This window comes from Strix uralensis, chromosome 3 (genome assembly GCF_047716275.1).
Source record: "Strix uralensis isolate ZFMK-TIS-50842 chromosome 3, bStrUra1, whole genome shotgun sequence".
NCBI classification, from domain to species: domain Eukaryota; kingdom Metazoa; phylum Chordata; class Aves; order Strigiformes; family Strigidae; genus Strix; species Strix uralensis.
In genome coordinates, this window is record NC_133974.1 from 110,263,687 (window position 1) to 110,279,698 (window position 16,012).

Sequence of the window (16,012 nt, forward strand, 5' to 3'; positions counted from 1 at the left end):
GGTCATCAAGGAAGATTTCCCTCATTCTAAATACCATAGAAGACTACAATATTTAGATAAAATAACTTAGAAGTACATTTTTAGACTTAACTTCACTGTGAAAGCCAAGAAAGATTGGGCAAACCTGTCTATCACCAATTAGACAGTAGAAGTCAATGCATTGTGGCTCAGTATTTCTCAGAAGAAAAGCATCCTGATCAACATCCTTCATCTTGATTGCCGAGGCATCAGACTGAAACTGAAAAAAGTGGTTCTAGATGGCTAACACAATTTTCACAAGAGTTACTATAAAGAAAATTTCAAAATGTGAATTGACATATTAAAAGAAGCTACTTTCCTCTTCTCCTTGGAACTATAACCATATGCTCAATCACACATACAAAGAACTATAACGTTCTGGACAAAGGCAAGATTTAAGTGAGAGGCATAAAGTAAGATCTGTATAATTCAGTCAAACTGCATAATCATTTATGATTAACTGCTCTGTAGAAATAACCTGGAATACTGACAGATTTTTTTCTCTAGCCCTGACATGATTAGTGGTCTTGATACTATATTCAGGAACTCAGTCTAGTTACTTCTCTTTGGAGTCAGCATTGATCTCAGATATCTATCATTTTGCATAAAATAAAACAGATTGCCAATAAAGCATAGTCTCAGACCACAGATGAAGTGATTCTCTGGAAGTCTAACATACAATAGCTAGTTTCAGCCTGACAAACATTTAGGTCAGATACAGCACCATCAGAATTTACAAGAGAGACTACATCACCTCTAGTAAGGGGTCATCTGCAGCATAATTAGTTTACTACATTCACAGCTAAAAGATCAGGGGCATTCAGCACCACCCAGCACAGTTAATGAATTGTTACCTTCATATGAAACTCAAAAATCATTTGGGATACTGAAACTGCACAATCAAACATACAGAAATTGTAAAACACCAGAATTACGTTTGTTCCTTCCTGGCTGGTTTATTTGTTTTTTCAGACAGGAACCCTGCCTTATCCAATGCACATGCTTTGACAGCAGGTTAACAGAGAGCTATTACTCTGCATTTCTTTTTCCCCTTCTCATAGTACAGTGCTAAAATTAGCCTAAACTATTAAAAACCTAGGACAAAAACCACTTCCCCCCTCCCCCCCCCCATATTACACTCATTGTACTACTAAATATATTAATAAATTTAATAATGGTAGCATTCGTCAATTCTTGTATCTTTAAGATGTTGGTACTTTTTCACTTTCTCTGTTGCTGCTTCTGCTAATGTTGTCATTTTACTTTCATATCTTGCTGTGATATCTACTACTATAGCTTTTTCTCCCTTAAGAAATACCAGATCTGGTTTATATAATGCATTTTGACTATCTTTTATCATTGGTTCTTGAAATATAATCCATTCTTTCTTTTTAGCTTCTTCTACTAACATATTACAAATTTGATTGTGTCTTAATTCTAGTGTCCTGTACTACGGAGCAAAAACCAACAATATGTGCGCAGGTCTCAATTTCTGCTTGACAACGACGGCATGATTTAACATGTGTCTCTTGTCTGCCCCTCGCCAGAAATTCCCTTGCAGGATAAACATTTGCTCTTAATTGTAGGGCAGTGGTAAGTTTTCGGTGAGGAAAGCCTCTATAATGTTACATGTCAGTCATTTATTTTCATAACATATCCTATTTATATTTTTAAAACTCAAGATCCACAGTACAAAGTATATGAATTGTGTCTGCCTAATCTGGAATGTTTCCAGACTAATTTTCTTCAGAATATTTGTCATTGTGCAGTACATCAAGCACAACCCACAGTTGCTATTAGCTTCAGTTGCAGCTGTGAAAGCTTTGCATTCTTTATATAGGTGTCCAACTTGAAACTTTACTCTTCAATACAAGGATCACAATTAGTTGTTGTTAATAACAATGTTATACTTGATAAGCAAGACATGTAAAGCAAAATCCAACTCCTCAGAGTGGCATTTAACTAAAGAAACCTTCAGATCATCATCTTTAATCCTTTCTTCAGTTCATTATACAACATCAAGCACGAGCAACAAGTAAAATGGGTTATAAAAACCACATTCCTTAAATCTTTTAGGTATCCCTAAAATACAACAGCACTAAGTTTTTTAAGGGGAAAAAAGGTAATGTGTTGATTGAATTACAACTGTCAATTCGAGTGTGCAGATGTGGGTGACATTAAAAAGTTTAGCCCATATATCATTTGGTACTTATGTTTCTACTGGTATTTTAACAAAGTCTAAGATCACAAGCCTAGCGTGAGGAGAATTTTGGGGAACAACAGCTGCTTGTTTCTAATAGCAATCATGTAACTTGAGAAATGTCATTTTAGTATTTTCAAGGAGCAAAAGAAAACACTCTGATCTTCATGAACTTCCAGAAAATAACTACAATGAAAAGGTAGGATATCTTAAACAGAGGAAGACCTAACCTTTCCATATACAATATTTATGCTTTTCTAAAATCAAAAACTCAACATATAAGTAGGTCACATAACTATAACATCTAAGCATTCCCCCTTCAACCTCTTTACCTAAACAAATTTTTAAAAAGGGGCATTATCTAGAACAGTAACAGATAATTATTTCTGTATTTGCTGGATTTCAGGGTAGATCTGATAGCAGCAACAGATTAATGGGAAAAAGAGCAAAGTAGTAATTAAACCAACAGCTTATGTTTCAAACCATTACAGTAAATCTGCATGTTCAGTGTAAAACTCCTTAAAGCCAGCAGGCTAGACTGGATTAAAGAAAGAGTAAATCCTATCATATTTAATGTTTCATATGCCTGATCCAGGTACCTTTTTTATGTGCACTTCACTATTTTCCTCTACAGAAGCAAAGTAATGCTTCCTAGTGCTATTAATTGCTCATAAAATAACCGATTTTCAAATAAAAACGTTAATATGAAAATCCTAAAACATATTCTATTTTCTTTTTGATATAAATTCTGTCCATCAAGAAGAATCAATGAAAGCAAGCTTATAGAATTTGAAGGTAATAAAGTATAATGACTCCAAGTCTTTTTTCTTTTTTTTTTTTCCTACTAGTTACATTGTAGTCAGAAAATGTCTTTATTCTACATTAAGGAACAGCTTACCTAAATCAACTTCCTTCTGAAAAAAAATAAATTGGTGGCTTTTACTGATGATTGCATTTAGAAGAAGCTTATATAGAACTTCCCTAACCTAGCAAAGATAGTTAAAATGTTTTAATTAATTCACTTTTCCTTGACAAATATTTCCTTTACAATGTTTTTAATATAACTCAATATTGGCTGCATCTTTCTTGACAGCTGGTATTTTCTTAACAGAGAATGTCTCAAATGGTTTATGTATAACATTCTTTCTAAAATTCATTTCCTTTCTGTGTAAGAAGTTAATACACCAGGAAAAAAAAAGCAGGAATGTTTCATGCCATGTGGGATATAACAGCTCTAGAGTTTTGCTTTAAATTAGCCCAATAATGTTTTTGCAGAAATATTATTAACGGGGCCGAAGCTCAACATTTGGAAAAAGGAAAAATCCTTGCCCACAACTTTGGTTCTCTCCAGATCTTATTCCAACATGAACTTCACTTTTAAGTTCTAGCTCTTCAGTACATGCCTGGTGGAAATCTGACAGCTCCTAGTAAGGTCCAGCTTAGGGGAGAGACATTAAGAAGAAAACAATCATTAATTAAGAACAAGAGACCGATGGTTCTATATCAAATATCTCCCAAACGAGAAATGAAAGTTTTTGATAACTTCACTCTAAACATCAAATCATTCAAGGCACTGAAACTGGCAGTAAAGCACACCATAACCTTTCTCAAGAGAGGGACAGACATTGAGGTCTCAGAGAAGATGATGCAACTCCTAAGGGTGGGCCATTCCTACATACTAACACCAAATCCCAAATTCTTAAGAGCTGGGAGAATTTTACCAGTTGCATGCAGGAGAACTAAGGTCCCATGTGCAAAAATCCTGGAAAATAGCATCTCTATAGAATATAGAGACCAAAGGCATTTGCTCTACAGTCTGTAATACACAGTCCTTGTATAGGTTGTAAACCCTTAGCTAAATGGCTGAAGAGCTACAGCAGTAACAGCAGTCTAAGTGATGAAGAAATACCTGCTGATAATTTCTCTTTCCTCTTGTCATGCTATAAACATTCATTAAAATATTATTCTTCTGCCAGATCAGATCATTTTCAGTATTGCTGAAAATGTTCATTCTAAAATATTCTGCAGCCTGTGGAACTCTACATAGAACAATATTTTGCAACTACTATTTTTCATTTTTTGGATATTTCCTAGCCAATATGTCATTTTGTGATACTTCCACTAAACATTATCATCTGTGTTAGTACTGTACATAGAGAATATCTTGCACTGAAATCCAAAGCTACCAGACAGTTTCCCTAAGTTTTAAGGTTTGCTTATTTTACATTTATGAATAAATGACATTTCCAAACTTCAGCAAAAGCCCATCCTAAATATGCCTTTATCAGCTAATTCTGTATTTCAAGAGACAGTGAGAGATGATGGAGACAGGAAATGTAATCCTTCTTTCTAACATGCAAAGTAGTTTTAGCATTCTGCTCACAACAATGATACCTTTTGTTCTGAAAGCAAGCTTAATTCTGCATGCCCGGTGTTCGTGATAACAAAGCTATGGACAATATGTGCAATGCTAGTTTGCTTAACAGATTTTTATGGATGCCTTACATAAAGTTAAAAAAGATAAACCAGCCATATTTACCACCTTTATTTGCCATCGTCTACATGTAAAAAGAACAAGAATCTGAATACACTTGGGGCCACAGACAACACGGGAATAACTTAAAGCTTCCCTTAGAAAAAAGTGAGGTATTTGCCATAGCCATTCAAGGGCATAGTGCTGTTGCAGAAGGGCGATGGTCTGCCAGGCTGCAAAGGCACAGAGAGAAGGCAGACCATAAGAAACTAACATGTGACTGACACAATCAAAGCTTATTAAATCCTCTAAACTTTTCATAAGGTTCTTTCTTCAATTAAAAATAACTGCTATTAGTATATTTTCAAAGATACTCTACTTCACAAGGGTGCCGCTTATCACGTCATAGTGCTCTTCAACAGACTAGCCTACTGCAGTTACTTTAACAAAAAAAACATAATTTTAGCTATTTTCCCTTTAGACAGAAGATAACACATACTCCTGTGCTATCAGCAATCATTTTAGCAACACCCATGTTGTGACCACTCAAGCCACATTTGCTTCTGCCTGTATTTAATTTCCATACTACCATAACTACAGAGCCTTTGTCTCAATTTTACAGATCTGTCATCTCTCAAGGTCTTTCAATGACCTACTGTAATAAGAACACACACAAAAAAAAAAAAAAATAGAGCTGTTTAACCCTTGACATCTTTGCAAGCATTTGTCATTCAAAAACTATTAAGGTGGCAGACAAGATAAACACAAAGCTGTTTTACTCACTGTCAAAATCTAAATGAGATGTGTTATTCAGTTAAAGCATTTTCTTAAAGTGGGATTTTTTTGATGTTTAGTGGAGCTGACACTGTTCAACATCTAACTCTGTATCCAACAGAGGTGCAAAACTAAATACTTCTCAATATTTAAGGAAAGAGACCAAGATTCTTTCTTCAGAGTAGGACTGGGATCCAGTACATACAATGCCTACCTTTATTACAATATAAGTTAAAAAAAAAAAAAAATTATTCAACGAAAGTTTTACAAAAATTACTATTTTAAGTAAATTTTGGAAATTGGGATCTAAAGATACAACCATTTATGACAAAATAATGAAGTATCCATTTTGTAATGAATAGCAGACCCCTGCAAGCACTGGAAATAGTGGATAACTGTCAGTATTTTATATAAAACTTGGTATTCAAGTGAAAATTTAAACCTGATGTTCCTAATAAAAGAACACACTTCTCTAAGCAAAGCCATAATTTTGGGAGAGACACACCCTTTGTCACTTTCAATGGTTAGAAATAGATGAGTCTGCAAAACACTTCTTGTAAATCAAATTGACACATAAGTATTTTTCTAAGGAAACTTTAGTGCAAAATCTATCCATCTCATGGAGACTGCACAAAATGCAGTCAGACTGATCCTTTCTAAAACAGCCTACCCCCAAAGTTTAGAAAGATCAAACATACCCAGAACATTACATTCCATCTTCCTAGACGGTCTGCAATTATTTGAGATTAAACCAAACACCCCATTTCCAAATGTGAAATGCATGCCAATTCCCAGAACATTAATTGTTTCCACTATCTGATGATGAATTACACATAATTAGTTCACTGGCAGTGCCTCATTTTTACTTGTCCTAAGGACAAATCTACTGACCTGGACAAGAGACCTCGAAAAAAAATAGCTAAAACTGCTTTCTTTTTAAGGCAATTCACTAGTTAAGTCGACAGATTTAGTGGTGTTTTCACACTGAAGAGGGAAGACCATAAGAAAGCTACTGTCTATGCAGGAGGCCAAAAGGAAATGATTAGCCTTACCTTACCAGACTACACAGACTGGCTCAATAACCTTGGCATGAGTGTATTACCTCACACTTTCTGAAATGTTGTACTCCAGAGAAATAGGTTTTCCATGAGTGGAGAGTTTAAAAAAAAAAAATCAAAAACAAAACAAAACAAAAAAAAAGACGACTGACTCCCAGCAGAGACTTAACAGCCTTGGCTTTGTTAAAGGATCCAGTGATGACTTCCCTGCAGCACACTGTCCAACTGCAGCTGATACACAAACTAAAAAAATTTACACAACAGAACTAGGAACAAACTCCAAGTTCTAACCATAGACTGAAAGCCAGTTTGCAGTTGGGTTCTCTTTGAAAAATTAACTTCCATAGAGGTCACCACTGTCTCCAGGCTTCATCTTACCAGAAGAGTTAAAAGTTGTTTTTCAATGAGCACAAAACGTGTTAACTGCTATTCAGTGAGCTGCACGCTTGAGAAATTCCCACTGTACCACACGAATTCTGGGCGTTAGTCCTGTTTATGAGAAAAATCATTGAGCAAAATTAAAAAGTGTTTGTTCCATTTAAGTTTCTTAAAAGTAATAGCACAAGCTGCAGCAACTGGAAAAATGGTAAGCTTTACCAGTCATTGATAAATATGCTATTGCTTACTATTGCTATAGCATTATCAGCTTTTTCAAAGCCAACATTCCTTACATTCTAGCAGATCATTAAAATCACAGGAACAAACAAATTGCAAATGAAATTGATCAGCTGAACCAGCACATGATTACTGTAAGATTAAGTATTAAAAACTAGAAGAATCTAGTCCTTCTAGCAACTGAATAATAAAATAAAGCATATGAAAAATTGCCAAATTTCTCACAGTTCCATGTCCAAATCAGGACAGTATTTCTTTTCTACATCATTTTCACTAAAGAAGCAGTGCATCACAGCTAACCAGCACATCTCAAAAAACACACCGCATTCCATATAATGGAAATCCATACAACTCATCTCCCTCTAATGATATTTGTCCTCACATTTCTCTGTGAAAAGCATCTCACCCTACCTGTGATCAGTACGCATGGTCTATCTGAAGAGAAGTCTGCTAACAGATTGACTCCCTTGATCTCTAGATGACACTGCCAACTGGAAAACTTCCTGGGTATAGCAAAGACCCTTTTTCCTTCATATGGGTAAAAACAGGGATATAAGATTGGTAACAGTTTTGGGGGTCTGTTAGCTTGGGTTTTTTTAATACTTTTCTAGAAACTGAAACTACCAAATATTTAGCAGTAATTCAGGGAGTTGTAATAGCCACCTGATAGCTTCAATTCAGACTTGTTTCCACTTCTATTTCGGAATACGATATTGAATATCCTCTACACAAAGCTGAACACTTGCTGTACATCTATTTACAACTTCAATTTACCAACTGAAAGTGGTAACTATACCCTGCCTAAAGAAGTACAAGACGACCAACGAAAACGTCAGCAATCTCCAAAACAACACTTGCATGGAAGTCGGGAAGAACAGCAAGCATTTTATTTTGTTTTGATGTTGTAACTTAGCTGCTTGATGAGTCAAATTTACAGTTTCTTTCTGAACAGCTACCTGTCAAACTTCAGAAGCATAGCATGAAGTGGTATTTACTACAAAGAGACTACTAGTATCAAGTCATATTTGAGCTACTCTATAAATGTTTTTTGCAAATAAATTGTAGAAACACTTCAAAAGCATTAATCAGCTCAAAAACATTCATTTCTGCATACATTTTTCTACATAAGTTAAATCACATTAGGCAAACATGCTTTTTAAAATATGGCTTGAGCTAATTTTAAACATGGTTGGAAAAGTTTGGCCCACACTGATTAAAATCTATATTTAAATGAAAGGAAAATTTAACCACAGAAACCGTGCTCATTTTAGAAAAACAAGCGTATCATTGCCAAAGTGCTGTCCTAAGTTTAGATTGCTGTCTGACTAAAACATTACAATTACGAGAAACTAAAATGGATTTCTAAATGTTTCAAGATGAAACAGCCATTGGGTAATTTGCAAGATATGCAATTATCTTCTGAATTCAAACACATAATGCTAATACTTGATCTGAACAATGCAGGCTGTAAATCGTTGCTTGTGTGGAGACTGGTGAAATCGATGTTAAAGATCAATACCAACACTAGATAAGAGTAACCATAATGAAACCTAAGAGCAAAATTACCAAGTGATGCGGAATTAATTACCTAGACAAAGAATTTTCTTTGAGAAAAAAATGTTTTTAATCTTTTATCTACTGCTTCCGTCTCTCCAAGAGCTGATCAAGCTGAACAGAGGATTCTCAGCACTTTTACCACTGTTAAAACTGCACCAGTGGTCACAGGAGGCAGTTCATGCAAGCTCTCGCGTGTAGCAAGACACTGACATATTTACTTTCAAACATCAGACAAGGTCTTCCTAATAGGAAGGGTCATACAGCCTATTTTCTGTTACTTTGCAATTAACATTTATATTTGGGTGGAATCATTATCATACTGACCATGCAAAAATTGAAAGGAAAAAAAATATAATCACACACTTACTGCAAATCTCTATGTTCATTTCACAAATAATCATAACAAATTCCAGTTACTTTGAACAGCAAGTTAAATCTTGATCTGCGACAATCATTACCAGCTTCATGCAACTAACAGGATTTCAGGAAATCAAAGTCACTCCATTCCTGATTAAAAAAAATTAGGACTGTGTGTACTTGTCAGTACCTGCACTGCCTGCTACTGTTTGACTTAGGAGAAATTAATGGCTTGCTTGTGTTTTATTTCTTGTTCTCCTGTAAAAACCTGGGTGCTTAGTTATCTTTTGACTCTTCTGACTACAACCAGCTCTGTCGTTTCACTGATTTGGTGAAGAAGTACAAAACAATCTATCATTCATATATTAAAGCACCCAGGAACTGTGGGCATGTCTGGGGACACAGTAGTTTATAGGAACACCTCCATGCTTCAAACAGTAATTTTATAAAAGACTAGAGCATTTTCAAGAAAAATTAATTCTCTTTCTGCAAACAATATGTGGTGATCCACATAACTGCTTCATATAGACCCATCAGGCAGTCTATTCACTCAGCCTTCATGGCACCTCTGAAGCTGCCATCAAAAGAGAAGAGCAAATGGATACAGATTTCTTTCAACCGTAAAACATGCTGGATGTCTTAAAAACAACAAAACCACCACAAGATCTATGAGAAAGCACTTCAGATTAAGCAATACCTTTCAGAACCACTGAAATGAGAGCAATACCTGCTCCCTTGATACCTGCTATTTATGTTACTTTAGGTATTATACCAAAGGATGCTCCCAAAAAAACCCTCAAGAGTCATGGGAGCTTTAATATCACAAATGCAAAGTCTTGGAATGACATGTTTACAAGCAGAACAATGAAAAGAAACAGTTTTGTTTCCAGGAATCCTGGGGGGGGGGGGGGGGGGGACGACGAAACAGAAAACAAACCAAAACAAAGCCAAACAAAAACTAAGCCTGCTGGCAGATTAAATTCACTTTCATGAGTTTGAGAAAGGATAGTGTGTGAACCTAGTGGAGCCATTAATTTTATATTGACAAGTAGACTCCCCCAGTTCTGAACCCCTAAGCACATAAGAAACCCCAATAGAGAGTCACATTAAACCAAACTGCGAGCCTTCGGCCACACTCAGCGGGGACCTGTTTCAAAAAGTCAACTTTCTAAAGGTTTCATTTTCCCCTCTCAAGCTGACCAAACACCATACATGCAACACAAACAAGCCAGCTCTCCTCAGTCCATAGCTAATAAAACATTAAACCAGATTACGGAACTCAATACCAGATACAGAACATGAGAAATCTTGTCTGTGTGTTCTCAGCACCACAGTCTGAAGAAACAAGGGAACAAGGAAGGGAGAACCTTGAACAAGACAGTAAGTGGAGGCGAACAAAATAAGGAAAGAAAGAAGGACAGGGGAAAACAAAGATCGCTCATAAGCAATGACCAGGTAGGAGGAAAGCATAAACTGAGACAAAGACTGCATGTCCCAAGAAGCTGGAAGCAGCAGCCAATAAAAGGAAAATATGTGTTTTGGCAAAGCAGAAGTGGGAGGAGTGCACATTGAAGGACAGGACAAGTTACAGGAAAGAAAGGACACAAATAAGACTGTCTAAACAAAAATTAAAGAGACAGAAACTCTACAGGGAGAAGTCTTGGACAGAATCAAATAGAAAACCAGCAGAAGGACAAGAGGATTTGCACCTGAGACAGTTCAGGTGATTAAGAATCTAGTCTAGCATTATTAAAAATAGCTGCTGAAGAAGTAGAGACTGCAGGAACAGATGAAACACATGACAGCCTGCCAGCTGAGCAACTGGAGAGAGGATTTGCTGGACTGTCGTGGTTTAACCTCAGCCAGCAACTAAGCACCACGCAGCCGCTTGCTCATTCCTCCCCGCTCCCAGTGGGATGGGGAGGACAATCGAAAAAAAGTAACTCATGGGTTAAGAACAGTTTAAAAAATAAGATATAATAATTGTAATGAAAAGGAATATGATAAAAAAAGAGAGAGACATAAAACCCAAGAAAAGGCAAGTGATGCACAACACAATTGCTCACCACCTGCTGACCGATGCCCGAGCAGCAATCCGTCCCCAGCCAACTCCCCCCAGTTTATATACTGAGCATGACGTTCAATGGTATGGAATATCCCTGTGGCTAGTTTGGGTCAATTGTCCCGGCCATGCGCCCTCCCAGCTTCTTGTGCACCTGCTTGCTGGTAGAGCATGGGAAACTGAAAAATCCTTGACATAGCTGTTGCCAAGTAGGACTTATCCTGAAACATCAGTGTATTATCAATGTTATTCTCACACTAAATCCAAAACACAGCACTGTACCAGCTACTAGGAAGAAAATTAACTCTATCCCAACCAAAACCAGGACACGGATCAAGTAACCCTAACACTGCTAAAACGCCAGGCATATAAGAAGATGACACCTCATTACACTTCCAATTTTTTCTCAGATTGCTTTCATGAGGAGGGTAGGGAACTCCATGAAAGCAAAACTCATCAAGACGAAGGAGCTGGAAGATACCAGAATAAAGGCTTCCCTGTGCAACTTCAGTTTGGCTTTTACAGTAGGATACAATATTATTTTCCTTTCAAGATTCCTGCCTCACTGAGTACACATGGTGGACCAGCCCCTGAGGTCTAAATAAGGCTTTGTAAGAGACTTCCCATTTTCAGCACAGAAGCTCTTTGGCAAGAAGTGAATGGAGAAAAGACTCTGGAAAGATGGGAAAGTTCCTTCACAGACTTATACTCCCTTCATTCTTACCACATATTCCCTACACATGGCTGACTTTTTTTTTAAATCTAAACTTTTCAGAAGTTTTAAGTAGTCCTGATTTGCTGAATGACCAATCTGAGATTTGGTTTCTCAAGGTACAGTTTCACATTATACTTAACCCACAGCTGGTTTACATTAGTGCAGAAGGAGAAACAGCTTTCATTCATATCAGAGCAAACACTCACTAGAACAGCTTCCATCTGACAGAAAGCCATCCCCATAAAACTGTTAGATCAACTGTCCCTGCAACCATCCAACCACGAAATCCACTACAAAGAGTAGCAGTAATCCATGGCCAGTGATGGCAAAGGAGTGAGACCACACTCTGCAACTGCAGCCCACACACTGACCAAACCATGTATCCACACTGTTAAACTTTATCTTGATTTGCTGAGGAGCCAGACAGTACAGCTGCCACTGAAGCTTTGAATTCAGAGTATTAGATAATGCTACAAAATCTGCTTACAAAGTCAACCAACTCATTTCAGATTTTTGTGTTCAATTTAAGACATACTTTGGCTTTCCTCCTTCTTTTATCCTAGTTTCCCCATTTGTAGAGTAAGAAGAAGGGGGCGGGGGGGAAGACCAAACATCTCTCTGTGTTACAGTGGAATAAGTTTGTGCTTGAGAGACATTAAAGTATTGCTGCGTTAACTACTACTGAAAACTCCAAGGGTCCAAAAGCAGAGAGTGGGTGGTGTCTTCAAAACAAGAGACAGCTACTGTGAAGTAAATGCGATAGGGCAATACTCAGCAACCAATAAGCAAAATACGCTACCCATTACGCAAGCATAGTCCATCCCATCCACTAGCGTACGTGGAGATTAAAAAAAATAGTCTAGGGACAACCAAGTACCGTATCACAGTGTATCACATAAGCACCAAAGTGAAGCTGAACACATAGTTTAATTCTAGTACTTATTTTTAGTAGGCGGCTTTTTGCAGCCACAGCTGTGTTCTGAAAAGCCTGGTTGTGAAAAGTTACATGCCTTATTCCGATACTCACCCTGCACTTCTTACACAAGAGACCATTCAGGTCAAAGTTTAGCTTTGGCAGAGGGCAAATCTAGCCAAGACAGCAGCGCACACGCCAGTACCAACGGGAGAAGTGACAACAGACACAGTAAACAAGGAAAACAACCCAGATACAGTTGGTAAAAACTGTCCTCTGTGTATGCGCAAGTCATAACAAGAGACACTACTTTTCCCAAGAGGAAAGGTACTAACAATGAGATTATACCAACAAGTCTCCGTTTATTCCTCTAGGTGTAACAAGAATAGCAGCACTGAAACCAAGGTTTCGGGTAACGTACACGTTTCACACACACTGAACGTCTCCTCAGACAAACTCAAGCGCTCTCCTCCAGCGGCTCCTCCTCTGGCATCGCCGCGGCTCCCTGCCCTCCTACAGCGTGCCGACCATGCCTGGGGAGAAACAGGAGGCAGGTGAGAGTCCGGCCGGCCGCATCCCGCCGAGAAAAAACCGGCAAGGCCGGGCCAGCGGCGGAGACCCGGAGCCGCTGGTTAGCCCCGCGGCGCCAGCGCCACCGCCAGCACCCCACCCCGGCCCGGCCCGGCCGCCCTCACCTGAGACGGGGCAGCGCCGCGGCGGGAGGAGGCTCCCCGCCCCGCTCAGGGAGCCGCCACCCCGGGGAGCGCGGCCGCACCGCCGCCAGCACCCAGCGTCGCCAGGACCGCCGCCGCCGCCATGTTCCCGCTGCCACCGGCGACCTCTGACCCCCCAATCACTTCCGGTCACGGCTGTCAAGCCGTTGCCATGGCACCGCTCCTGGCCCCGGCCTCCCTTAAAGGGGCAGCAGCCACCCCATCCCCCTCACCCCGCCACGCCTTACACCCGCCTGCGGTGACCGGCCTAGGGAGCGACCGGGTGGCTGAGGGAGCCGTGGGCCCGGGAGTGGCCGGCCCGGTGCCGCACGGGGACACGCCGTCACCATGGGGCTCAGCCCCGCTGCCCTCGGCCGCCTCTCCCCCAAAAGTCCCTGCGGGTCCCTGGCCGGGAGCTTGGGCCCCTGCTCGCCTCTAAAGGAGATTTCGGCCAGGCCTTTTGGGGCACACGGAGCCGCGCTGCCGCTCCCGTGGGCAGCCAGTGCGAGAGGAGGGCTTCGGGTGCTCGGGAAGAATAAGCACTCAATTTAACTATTAGCTAAAAAGGGACAGTGATTCATCAGCCCAACAGTGCTGTATGAAGGGGAAAACCCTAGTACTGTTAGCCATGGATTTGTTCATAAAATAGCCTGTCGAGTGTGAGAGAAGTGGAAAATGATCATGGCATGATTTTCACTGCTGTGAGGAGATGGTTTCTCTTAACTTTCTCTAAAACTGGCAATATTTTCAGCTTTTATTGCACCGTGCTTTACTGCCGCTCACTGTTAACGCGGTTAACCTTTTTATACTCTTTCCACATGTATGTTTCTATAAGGTAAACAAATCTGGTGAAGTCCCCAATCCAAGAAGGAAAACTCCAGGAGGTTTTAAGTAAAGTTTTATGCTTGTGTAAAACCAAAGTGAGCCCATGTCCAGCTGACTAGAGCTTAGGACCAAAGCAACCCGGGCTATCTTTCTGACCCCACAGGCGAACATGCCCCTCTGGAAAACTGCTGCAAAGTACAAAAACCAGGGCAAAACCTGATCCCATAATCATTTACAGATACATTGTCCCATAGCCACTCCCCTGGTGGCATCCCTTTTCTACTGCAGTTAGTTTTGAGGACAACATTGGCTCTTCTGATGTGCCTACCATCATTCAGTGGGAATTCACTGCCTTGATAAGTACCTTTGCAGAGCTGAGAAGCATTCGTCAGTTTGGTCAATTCCTGAAATAAAAAAATTAGGAAACAAGGCTTCTGGGAATCTCATCTTAAAAGTCATAAAAATGTTGGAAATTCCATTGTCATCCCTTTTTGAGGGATCTCATTTGTTCGTTCAGCCTGGAGAAGTAGAGGCTAAAGGGGGACTTAGCTGTTGTCTTCCGCTAGTGGAAGGTTATTGAGAAAGTGGAGCCAGACTCTTCTCAGAGGTGCACAGCAAACAGATGAGAGGCATTGCTCTCACATTGCAGCAAGAGAAATCCCAATTAGATATAAGAAGAAATTCTTCAAAATGAGGATGGTCAAGCACTGGAACTAGCTTCCCAAAGACCCTGTCCAATCTCAAAACTGGTTTGGACAAGTTCTTAAGTAAAAGTACTAATAGAATCCCAAATCCTTCAAAATGACTTAGGTGAAGAGATGAAGACAACCCCTTATTAGATTGCACTGTCTCTTGTGTCAGGAGGCTGTTGTTGGGTGATTCAGCTCACCAGACTTGTGCTAACTATAAAACAGGCATTTATTCAGACTTAGTCATCAAGTTTCTCTTCACAGCTTCAAAAAGTGACCCATTCCATCCTAAAATGGATGTCTCAGCTCAGCACATGAGGAGCTGAAGTGGCTGACTTTGGTAGCACTCTTACTGATAAGATAGTGAAAGCTAGGTGAAATGAATCCTCACTGGTGCCTTCTGAAAATAAAGACAAGAGGAAGGCAACTTGCAGAATTTTAAGTAGCTAAGCACAAAACCTTAGGATGAAAGAAGTAACATAGGCAGAATGGCTCCAAGGGGAACATCTGTCTTGGGCTGTCAGCCATTGACTCGTGGTCAGGCTCCTGGGCAGCCTCAAAAGTTTGAATAGAAACAAGGCATCTGCAGTGATGGCATCTGCAATAGGCCTTCCGGTACAGCCCTGGAATGCTAAATGGAAAGCTGCCCCCAAATTGTTATACTGCTGTTGTATAGGAAGGTGAGAGAGGTGAAACTGCAGTCATATCTACATGTGGCTTTTGGTATTTTAATGCAGGGAAGTCACAGCTCTTTTCATTAGTTTGATGAACTGATAATGGGCAAAAAAGCATATGGCTAATTGTCTCTCAGGATGAAGCTCTCTGTATGGAAGAAATCCGTGCTAAAATGGGTTAATAAAATCTTGAAGATTTTGTTGCTAAATAAGGAGCTTTGGCACTCTAGCTTGTATCTCTGAGCACTAAAACACCAGCCAGAATCTTACTGCAGCCCACTCTCTGCCGCTTCCAGGGTGACCCTGGACAAATCACTTCACTCTTCCTATCAGTGTAGTAGGAATAATGACACTTTCTTCTTGCTGAGA

General features: G+C 39.6%; 1 protein-coding gene across 3 annotated transcripts in view; it reads right to left on the reverse strand.

Moving 5' to 3' along the window:
- LCLAT1 (lysocardiolipin acyltransferase 1) overlaps positions 1–13,582 on the reverse strand; it is a 123,045-nt gene extending 109,463 nt beyond the window's left edge. For 2 of the 3 annotated variants that reach the window (XM_074863889.1, XM_074863885.1), the window contains exons 1-2: positions 13,438–13,582; positions 13,164–13,275 (exon numbers count right to left, since the gene is read on the reverse strand). The gene's annotated coding sequence lies outside the window, so the exon portion shown is untranslated. Of the gene's footprint in view, positions 1–124; positions 239–6,901; positions 7,013–13,163; positions 13,276–13,437 lie in introns of all 3 variants that reach the window. The other variant, XM_074863888.1, reaches the window with a different exon arrangement.
- Positions 13,583–16,012: the final 2,430 nt, after the last annotated feature.